The 12,562-nt window shown below is 26.6% G+C and overlaps 1 protein-coding gene across 2 annotated transcripts in view; it reads right to left on the reverse strand.

Moving 5' to 3' along the window:
- The window catches only part of Lim1 (LIM homeobox 1), a 299,256-nt gene that overhangs the window by 165,937 nt on the left and 120,757 nt on the right, over positions 1–12,562 (reverse strand). The window lies entirely within an intron of this gene.

The following is a 12,562-nucleotide window of genomic DNA, read 5'->3' on the forward strand; positions in this document are numbered from 1 at the left end:
CAATTTTATATAATTTTTTTTTTTAACTGAGTTTTGGGACCGTAATATTTGTAAAATGTGTCACTGCGCACTGACAGTAAAAATAGCAATACAAATAAACGTTTTTAAAAAGTTTAAAAAAATAGATTTTTATATTAAACTTGGTAAAGTTATTCAGAAATATGTACTTTATTGTGTTTCAACTTTCGATTTCATTAGTTTTTTAAATTTAAAAATAATTTAATTATTTAACATAAAAAACGAGTTTTTTTTTGTTTTTGATGTAACAGAACATTCTTACGTTTATTTATGATTTGTATAAACTTTTGTTTGAAACATTTTTCGATAAATTCAGTATTTAATTAATTACAACCGAGTAACTGGACTACGACACGTTTACATCGATATAGAGTGGGCCGTTTTACTAGATCCATCCGGATATTTCTTAATTTTTTTGATAAATTTTTTTCGGTAAGGCTCTCTACTTTCAGTATGTTAATTAAGGCATGGGACATTTTCCACCTGATCTGATCGACAGGAAAATGTTGCCCCTATATTCATGTTTTGAATCTAATGCTCCTACTCTATAAAACAAAAATTAATTCTACAAATAAATTTTAATATCAAAAAAGGAAAATTTAAAATAATATCAAATTAATTAAATAACCATGTCATTAAAAATATAAATAATCTCAATAATATTAACTAAACATAAACTTAACAAATAACATACAGAAATAAAAAAAAAACACCCCAACAAGCGTAAATGTTAATATAAATTAAAAATTGCTAACTGAAATAACTAAAAATCTAAACTAAACAGCTGCTGCTGGAATCAATAACATTTATCCGAGACAGAAACAAAGTACCAATCGTTAAAAAATTTACAATTTCATTTTAAAAGAATATATTTAATGATTAATATAACACCGCTTATAAAATTTATAATTGTTTAACCGATATGTAAAACGGGAGTCAAAACATTAACAAATTAACGTTTCAGATAGCAGACGTTTTCATGAAGAAATATAATTCAAATTACAATAATGATTATTAAGATATCGCATCGATTAAAACTTGTTTCATAAATCACGATATGGATTCATACCAGACCGCTGGAAAACACAAGCTTTAAAAACGGTAACAAATGAAATTAAAATAACTGTAGGTAAAAGAAAATGTTATGTAGATTTATTTCTAGATCAAACAAAAGAATTTTATACAATAAATCATAACATATTATTATATAGAATAGAAAATATAGGTAACTATGGGAAATTTTTATAATTCAAACTGTATTTCAAGCATAGAAAAATAGCAATAAAAATAGGAAGTGATAAGAGTAAATATAGAGAACAGACCTATATATTAATGAATTAATATAGGACTCTCCAATTCCACCGTACCTTCTTCATATATATATATATATATATATATATATATATATATATATATATATTAAAATATAAACAGATTGAAACGTAATGGAAGTGAAAAATTAATGAAATTCAATCTCACTTGAAGCATAAGAAAATCTTTAAGTGAAGTTTATTTGGAAATGGGGTCGAGTTGAAAGCTGATACTTAGAATTTAAATTGGAGATCTTCCTCCTGCCACGCTGATAAAGGTCACCAATAAACCCTGTCATAAAATAATCGCTTGGTTAAAACGAAATGCGTATGAATTTATATGTATAAACATGATATAGTATAAGTAAATCTTTCTCACACAAATTAATTATAGCTTTCAACGGAATCGCCACCAAAGAATATAAATATGTACAAATTATTATATGAAATAAAATTATTAAAATAAAATATTATTATTAATGTTAAAATTGTAAACGTGAAGAATAAATTGAGTAAAGCATAAATTTTTTATAAATAAATTTATAAGACATTTATAGTAAAAATACATGAATAATAATTACGACAAAGAATTAAAGTATTTATAATAAGGTGTTAAGAATTTTAATGTTAAGTAAGGCGATAAAATTTAAAATTATGACATTTTAGGATAAGTAAAATAAAAAAGACAGTTGTGGAAAAATATATAAGAACAAAACCTAACTAACAAATTAACTAACTGTAGACACGTTATGGTACAATTAAAACAAGTGATAAAACTAAAAATTTTAAAAACCCACGAAGCCGTTTTGAAGAACCATATCTACTGCAGCGCTCCCTGGCAGTTTATAACCGTAAAACTAATCGAAGAACCTGCTCTGAGGTGATAAGTATATAATGCAAAAAACCGCATCAAAATCGGCCCAGCCATTTTAGAGAAACTCATCTACTGCAGCGCCACTGGTAGCCTCAAACCGTAAAACATGTCTAAGAACCTGCTCTGAAGTGATACCTATTGAATGAAAAAAACCGCATCGAAATCGGTTCAGTAGTTTTTGAGGACCCCAAATGCATATACCGTCTCCGTTCCGTCGTGGGTAAGAAAATAAAAAATAAATATATTATTGACCCAGAAAATAAAAAATAATATTGATTTTTCGTTTTTTTTTGTTTGTTTTTTAAATATCCATAACACTCAGATGTAATTTCAGAAATTATTAATTATTTAATAAATCTAATTTATAAAACAAGATAACTCATGATTAAAGAATAATTTAATAAAAAGAACCAGTTATTATGTAGTAAGATGGCATTAAGAGTTGAAGAAGCGTTTTAGGATGGGTATATTTTTACGGATGTTAAATACAGACGCTAAGAAAAAGAGGGAAAAAGAAAGGATAGAGGGATTTTAATTAAAAATATAGATATGAAGAAGATTAAGCGAACGGAAAAAAATTAAAAAAAATTAGGTGAATAAAAAAAAAAATTAATTTAATCGGAAATATTCAGAATATAAAAGGTAAACGAGCGGGAGGTGTCATGAAGAGATCGATTAAAACTGAGCTAAAAGGATCGGTAGAAGATACAAAAAAAAAACAGACCCAGAAATGAATAAAAATTCTAGATTATTTAAAAAGGAAATTAGAGTTATCAGTATCTTAAAATTTTAGCCGGTAAAAGGGGAGAATGGTGTAAGAGGCTTCGATCAGGGTGGATAACCGTGTGATCATGATGATTAAAAAAAAAAAATTATTCGTAAATTCGCGTAATACGAGGAATATGTAAAATTTTGCCCCAAAAACCTAAAAATGTGATGCTTACCGGTTAATCGTATATTTAAAAAACATAAGTGAATCGAGTGATATATTCTGACGAAAGAAAAATATATGTATTTGTATGTATACAAATTTTTAAGTAAATCAAAAAGATATAAAGTACTTGTTTTTATGTTTTCTATATCGTACACTAAACGATACGCATTGTTATTCACATCATAAAGTTATTTTCCGTAAATAATGCTGTTCTAAACAAGAATAAGATTAAAAAAAACGAGTCAAATTACAACTATTGTTAACAAATATTATTAGTATTCTTAAAGTATCACCGTAGTTGGTGTAATTTTTAAATTTATTAACTGGGTTCGGTCGTTAAGAAGGCAGATGACATCTGTTGTTGTAATATTAAATTGGTCATTTTATTGGATAAATCTTTGATATAACCGCCTCCACCCACCGATTCCACTTTTACCTCACCTTATTGGAACTAATAGTCTGTATTGCGTGTTAGAAGACAATATATTAACTTCCACTTATAAGTTATTTATGCATAGACAGACCTACCTTTGTATTATTGTTCGACCGGACCGATTGATGATAGCACAGTAGCATCATGTTTCATATATCACAGCTGTTTACAAGGAATTTAACAATCCCATTTTACGATCTAATCGACGATTTTATTAAAATAAAATTATAATTAAGTATCTTTATTTTAAAATTATTTAAATAATTAAATGTTTCTTAACTAAGTGATTAAAATCATAAAAATATAACTGTATAAAAAAGAAACCCAAAAAATTATTACTTTTGAGAAGAAATGTTTTTTTAATACAAAAAAATAAGAAATATCCGTTAATGTACGTAATGAATATACATTAATACATTATTAAGACAATAATATACATTAATTATCAAAAATTCCAGACGATTGGCTTATCGCTTTAATTCATCCATTACATATAATAGGCTCAAAAATTGATGTAAATAGCTGTAGAGGAATCTCACTATTACCTGTCACATACAGAATATTTCCCAGACAAATTTCAACAGACTTGAACCACAGATCGATTCAAAGCTTGGAGAATATCAAGGTGGATTAAAGAAATAGATCTAGTACAGAACAGATCCTCAGCCTAAAAATGATATTAAAATATATTGCAACTCGAAGCCAAAAGACATCTTTATTTCATTCATTGATTTTCAAAAACCTTTCGATTCAGTAGATAAAAAAGCTATAATTGATAAATTAAAGTAATACCAAGTTGACCGAAAAGCTAAAAATTTAATTAAACTTACTTAACCAACACTGTATCAATTTTTTAGGTGAAATCAACGAACCATTCCAAATAAAAACAGGACTAAGACTTTCACCGATGATTTTCAACTTGAATTTAGATAAAATCATAAAATATTTTTAGAAAAATAGCGGCTCAAGAGCAAAAATAGAGACATAAGATCAGAACCGTCAAGATTAAATTCCTAAATTTTTCCGTCGACTTACACTCTGCAAAAAATCAAAACAAGAAATCAACCAAATTAACCAATTGAAAGAAGTAGCTGAAAAATCAGACTTGTAGATCTCCTTTTCAAAGAAAAATAATAAGTACCAGTAAATATCCCAAAAAGACACAAAAACACTGTGAAAAAATTAAGTTCAGGAACCAACCTAGTGATTGAGACCAGAAAAAACATAAATTTGAACACCTAAACTTTTACACAAAAAATATTTATAATAAAAAGAATATTTCTATAAATGAAAAATTAAGGCATTACAGCGCACTTACGAAACCAGTAATATTTTATGTCATAGTAACTACAAATATAACCAGATAAGACAATCTACTCAAAACAAAAAGAAGAATTTTAAAAAGTATTTATCGTCCAAGAAGACCACAGACTGAGATCAAATAAAGAGATATACGATAAAATTGAAGACGTGGAAGTAACAACAAGAAAAAAACGGCTAAAATTTTACGAACACATGAAAAGTTAATTTTCCAACTGAATTTTTTGGGTTTGACAACCATATATTTGGCTCGGTGAAGTACGCAAGGGAAACCGGTCCACTTTTCACTTTCTTCAATACCTCCGCATGGAATAGATATTTTTCTTTTAAATGGCTACGTAATTTTGGGGGGACTTTCATATCACTCCAATTATGAACCAATCAAGGCTAAACAAACAGATCGTCAATAAACTCCGAAGTTTTAACGGTCAAGGTGGCTATGGTAAATAGATGAAAGAAGTGCTCACAAAATGATTGTCTAGATGGAAGATTTTTACATTAAAGGTTCCTCTTGATAAAAAGAAAAACTCAACAAAGGAGAATGGACTGAAAAAAAGAAGAGCTTAACAGTCCGATAGAATGAAGAACTTCTGGAAGGAAAAGAAAGAAACTACATGACATGATATTTGTGTGATCCTTGAAGGCCTATTCGCTGAGAAAAAAATACACACACACATATATATATAATAACAAGACATATTATACTTAAAAAAATTGTCTTTATTAATCTCTTGGGTTAACCAATCAACTATATAAACTAATAAATTAAATTCACTACTTTTCGCTTAGAATTCTCTAAGCTTCCTCAGGTGACAATACACGTTTATACACACATCAAATAAAATTCCCTTACATACTAAGAAATTAACTGATCTACTCATCCTATAATAATATTTTATCCCCACCCTAATTTAATAGATCCCCTACTCACACATTTTATCTTTAGATAATTATATGTATCTCTTTATATAACCTGATTGCTCTACAGAAAAAAGGAAGTGACAGCGCTGACAAAACTTACAATAGAACATAAACACTCGTTTGATTTCAACAGCACGAAAATATTAGACAAAGAACAAAATACACATAAAAGGACCACTCTAGAAATTATATAAATCAAGTAAATGCAAACGCTGTCAACAATAGTACGGACATAGCCGGATTAAGCAACATATATGTTAATTTAATTTAAAAAATCATATATTTATATTTTAAATTTAATATTAAGGAAAATAATGTTTAGTGTTTGAAATTTTTGAGAAAAATATGGGCATTGTAAAGGTTTCAATAGACAGGAAATAGCAATCATATTATATAAAGAGATACATATAATTATCTTAAAGGTGAGTCATGTGTGAGTAGAGAAATCTGTTACAATAACAGTGGGGACAAAATATTGTTATCTAGGATGAGTAGATCAGTTTCTTAGTGTGCAAGAGAATTCTGTATGTTGTGTGTATGAATGTGTATTGTCACCTCAGGAAGCTTAGAGAATTCTAAGTGAGACGTAGAGAATTTGATTTATAAGTTTGTGTAGTTGATTAGTTAACCAAAGAGATTAATAAAGATAATATTTTAAAAAAGTAAAATATGTCTTGTTATTATATTTAATTCTATCCAATCAAGAGGAAAATAAATAAATTACATTTAAGTTAATATTCATATATAAATAAATATATATACATATAATAACTAAACTAATAATTGGTTAGACAAATATAAAAAAAGCTAAATAGGCTAGAAAATTATCCAAATTAATAGGAAATTTTCTAATGCAATTCATCAGATCAACAACCAAACAAACAAAATAACAAAAACAAAAGTAGAAAACCTTGACATTTCATCCAAGATGTAGGACTTTATCAAGACAAACCACAAATAATAAAAAAACAGCACCATGGGTGTTTGCTGGTGTTGTTTTTTGTCATTGGATTAGAAAATTTTCTATTAATTTGGATCATTTTCTAACTTAATTAGTTTATATATATAGAAAAAAAATCGGTTTTAAAACCTTTAGTTATAACAAAGGTTTCCTTTTTTATTAGTAACCTTTACAAGTGAATAATATGTGCAACAGTATTTCACTTTTTAAATTATCCTAACGAAGTTATTTAAGACAATTTTTCAGCTCGGAAAGAAGATTATATTGTATCGCACAGAAGCGGAAAATTAACTTACATGAGATGTTTAAAATCATTCGTATTATTAAAGGTTCAATTAGAGTAGATTTCTGTGAGTAACATTTCTGTGATGTTTATAACTACTTTCTTTGGTAAAAAGAATGAAATTATCAGTTCTAGAACTATTATAACCTGCATTTTGTTGGGTTTGGTAAACTGATATGTAACTTTAAATTTGGTTCGGTGAAGTATGCAAAGGAAAATTCTTCACTTTCCTCAATACCTCCACATGGGATACTTATTTTTCTTTTAGATGGCTACGTAATTTTTGAAACTTGTGATTCATATCAGGTCACCCTTACAACCATATACGTGTTGATTCAAAATTACACGACAATATTTCGGAAGCTGATTTAAGACATTATTTTGATTGTATATAAAAACAAAATCTTTATAAACTTACATCAAGAAACGATATTTTTGAGTTACTTTTGCAATATATATCCATAATGAAATATTTAGAACCCGAATTAAGAAAAAAAATTATTAGTTTTATAAGTGTTTTTGCCATTAAGATTGAAAAATGAAGTTCCCCAAAACTGCATCTCTTGTAGTTTCTGAGAAAATTATAATAAAAGCAAAAAAAAATTAGAATAGAAAAAACTATTGTTTAGGTTTGTCATAAATTAACTTTGTTAATTTTCTTTGCCAACACGGGCTACCGCCCAATTATGGCAACCATCCTTCTCTTTTTTTTATAAGTATGAATTTTACTATATGTGAAAAATGCTTAGCCCGGCTGAAAAACGCCTAACTCAAAATCTTTCAGATGAAAGATAGAGACGTAACCAATCCTTTGCTTCCAAGGATGGTTATTTCCAACCCTCGACCAAATATTATGATATATTTTATATTTCACATTTTTAAATTAAATTTTCAGAACTGTTGTGATAGAATATTTCGGTTTGTGCAAAAACTGCAAAAAGGACTTTTACGGTATTCTCTTAAATTATGAAATACAGATGGAAATGCGAAAAAAGTGTTAACTTTTGTCGTTATATGTTAATTTATTTGTATAAAATGAAGTTTTAAAAATTAAAAAGTACACATAAATATCGTATAGAAAAGTAATTCTGATTAACTCATTCTTAAAATCCTCTGGGAATTTAAAATTCCTCTAGAATTTAAAATCCCCTAGCATAGCATTTAAAATGTAATTTAAAGTTTTATTATGTTCTGATATGTTTCTTACCATTTAATATTATGTTAACCGATATTTGTGTGTGTGTTGTGTGTTACATATACTCTGTCAAAAAAGTATATGTAAAATGTTTCACGGTTTAATGCAATAACTTCAAGTGATTCGGCTTATTAAAAGAAACAAAAATCTCCCTATATACATAAACCAAAAACGCTTTATATTTCGTCTATAATGCTCTTTTATGTTTTTTAAACATAAATTCATGTTTTACATAAAGACCAAAATAATGAAATAAAATTCACAAAAAAATATATACTTACATCGACGTGATCTAAAAAATAAAATATCTACTGTTAAGTTGAGCAAATTTCAAAATGGCAGCAGTTTCAATTTTAGAAACATTAGTGTCTCAGTAAGTTACAAACCAGATAAAATTATGTTTTATGTTTTTAATAAAATCTGAATAACTACTTAAAACAAAATATTATGATATGGCAAAACAGTCGTGTTAAACAAAATCGTTGTAGCACATTTATGCTCAGATTTCAAAATGGGAAAAAATCAGATTGAAATTTTAACCGGTTTTCGTTTTCTCCAGGTGAAAAATATAATAATACTTATAATAAAATAAATTATAAGCTTTTCTGATAGGAATAAAAATGTATTTATGAAGTGAACATTAAGTTTTGTCACATTTTGTATGTAGTGTTCTTCTTAATATTATTGGACGACAGCGAGTTGCGCACAACATGAAATTTTACGGCAGAGGGAAGTTGATTAAATTGCGTGAATGTTACGATGGAGCTGAAGGGGTAAGTTTAGCGTGGGTTGCTATAAAGTAATAGCGAAAGAGTACTTATAAGGTACGCTGTAATATTCATTGAAAAGATTATTGTAAAGAATAAAAATTAATAAACGAAAATTTTAACTGACCGAAACCTTGTAATAATTTGTTAATACAGAAATTTTTTTTATAATAAGTAGAAATATTCTTTACGAAAGGATATCTCTCAATTTCCCTTCTTTACACCGTATAATATTGTCATTTAACTTAGCTTATCTTCTGAGATTTCCTCTCAAATTTAGCGCTTCGCTTAAGAATAAATACTCTTTTAAAGTAATCTTAAAACTCCGTTAAAAACTAGTATATTTAGGTAACAGCTGTTAAAGCATTCGTTCAATTAAACGTGGATTGACTCGTAGGTATTGATAGTCCTATCCAATGTTACGCTATTGATGGACCATATAATCGACTAAAAGTTGTATTATTATTAATATATTTCTCAAAAAGGTAAAAGGTCAAAGGTACCCCTTCTACACTAAAGGGAAACTACAATAAAAACACAACTAATTCTAAAATAGGAATTAAAAAATAAATAACTACCAAAAGAAAGAAAAGAACAGTTCTCTTGTATATTATATGAGTTTAAAATAAGATTCGTAAAGTCAATCTTCAGCTGAAGACAGAGATAAAAGAGTAACCCCAAAGCACCAATTGACCCACGTTCCACGATCCGCTTTCTGAGTTCTGTTTTTTATACATTTTTTAATCTTGGAAAAAACTTGTTGCACTTTTATTTTTCTGTTATTGATCGTTGGGATGTGAATGAAATTTCTTGATTTTTAAGTAATAATAAGTTAATTTAATTTTAATAATAATAGTTTTTCTTGAATTTTAAATAATAATTTATCTCTCAATAAATATGAATTAGCTAAATTTTGAACTTTCTTATACCGAGCTTGAGTCGGATGGAAATGGCATCCTGTTACTTGTATTTAAGGTCATGTAGCACTAATAGCATTGTGATCGCTTGCTTTGTATGATCGTTTTCTATGATGCGGTTATCATAATTCAAAGTATGTTATTTTGAATTGAATTTATTTATTTTATTCGAAACTGCCTTTTCTTTATAAAATTTTATATAGTCTGAACAATTCTCAAATTGATGAGCTTGTTTTCTGTGGGATGATTTATTATTTTCACGGGACTTTATTCGAAAAATATTTTTTCCGAATATTATCAATGTTTTCAGTTGTAATTTATTTTTTCTTCTTCTTTTTAACATTATTCAATTTATATAAATAAAATGATTTATTCATTCGTTTATTTTTACATTTTATTAGCCCTAGTGCTAAAAATAGATTATTGTGTTAAAATAAAAAAAATGTTTAAATAGAAAAAACTGGTTCCAATTTGGTAAATCGTAATGATGATGAGTATATGCTTATATAAAATATTCCATCCCACGGTAAGTCCATCGTGTGAGCGAAGTTTTTATATTATTTAATTTTTTATGTTTTCTTAAATATTAATATTTTTTTTTTTTTTTTTTTTTTTACTGATTTCCTAATTTTTATTTTATTGAAGGTTTTAGAACGAACCAAGTCGTATTATTAATCATATGATTATCCTAAAGTTTTGAAATGTTTGATATACTCGTACATTTATTTAGTAGACTCACACGTAGCTGCGTTCTACGTACGTGAAGTCACAGATGTTAATTTATTAAACCCTAGGTCAACCAAATCATGACGTGTTTTTCATTAGAACCTTAAAACAAATTATGACTGGGAAACAGATCCCGGGAACTGACACCGTTAAAGTAGACCTAGGTTTCAACTGCGTAACTCCCGTGTGGAAAGGTAAATTGTTAATCGCTGCGCTTTACCGACATACTTTTTTTTATTTTAAAAATAAATTTTCTCTCGTCACATGTTATTTTTATTATGGATAATTTATATCTATATTTGTTTTAAATCACCTATGAAAGAGCTAATCCATTTCGTATTTTTATCCATTAAATATGGATAAATCCATTAAAATAAATACATTTTAATCATACTTCAAAAACTTATTTGTATTTATGACTTATTATTTGTATTTTGTTTTCAAAAACCGTAAAATATATATACTACATTTTTTCAAAGGTTTTTTTATCTTTTCAAGTACCTTTCTATATGAATATTTTACTAACAACTACACTAACAGCAATACATCATTATTTATTCCATATAATATAGTTATATGCAATTAATATACACGTTAGCTTACGAGTACAAGGTAATTTTCTTTTACGATTGATTATTAATATTCAACTATGAGTGGGGCCGTTAAGTATACTAGTTTATAAATATATACACGTACGCGTATAGTTTGCTATAATTTCTGCATATGTATAGTGTGTGTATATATATATATATATATATATATATATATATATATATATATATATAAATAAGTTTTCGTTTACCAACCTAATTTAATATAAGAGGGCTTTCGAGAATATACTTATTTTCATTTGTATATATTTATTAAAATTTTACAAAAAAATAAAATATATGTGTTGTATATTATTATTATAAATAAAGTGAACTTTCATTATTAAAAATTATTCCTGGCCATGTTAAATGAAACAGAGATATCGTTTTTAATTTCTTTTTTATCTTGTGGTTCATTAGATTTATCTTATATTTTTAATTTATAAATTAGAAATTTTTCTAAATTGTGACAAATATACAATTATTTTTCAATAATGTTGTTTCATACAAGAAGTTTATATGCTAACTTTTTAAAATATCTGAAGTGCATCTGGTTTTAATAAAATGTTTGTTTTTAACAAAACATATGCAATATATTTGCATATATATAGATTTTAATTTATTTAGATGAAGTTATACGAATTTTATATGCAAATTTGTTTATATGTAACCTAAAGTGTATTTCATGTGTAGTTTTAACTTTATAAAAATTATGAAAAGGGTAGAACGAAGACGGCCTGTACTGAAAAAAATAGGTAAGGAAAATTTATATTTTTATTAGCGTTAGTTTATTAAAGAGTGTGTGTGTTTTGTGTTATGAACATGTAAAATACTCAAACAACAATAATAAATGGTTGACATTCATTATTATTTGTCACTGTTCCAAACTGTTCAAAGGAGTAATATATATTTCCCACACTCGCATAAAAGACAGGTCTACTTTCAAGAATATTTCATTCACAAACAAAAAACTAAATAAAACCTTTGGTAATGCCTTTTTTGTTTAAATAAGCATATAAATTTTATTAATAATTTAATTATATTGTAATGAAAAATTTTATTTTGTATTCCAATGTTTTAAAATTTAAAAATAAGTACGACATATCTCTTTATTGTGGCTTTTTCAATCTTAGTTTATATGTATATGTTGATTTTATAATTCTATTTATTTTTATCCTTTTTTTGTTATTTATAAAATATATTTAGTCCTGAAATAACTATTTGAATATTTAAGACTTTTCATACACTAAAATTATAATAAAATAATATTTATATATAATCCGTCGGATATTTTTCTGTGCATCAACAGTTCT

This window comes from Lycorma delicatula, chromosome 4 (genome assembly GCF_047948215.1).
Source record: "Lycorma delicatula isolate Av1 chromosome 4, ASM4794821v1, whole genome shotgun sequence".
Taxonomy (NCBI): domain Eukaryota; kingdom Metazoa; phylum Arthropoda; class Insecta; order Hemiptera; family Fulgoridae; genus Lycorma; species Lycorma delicatula.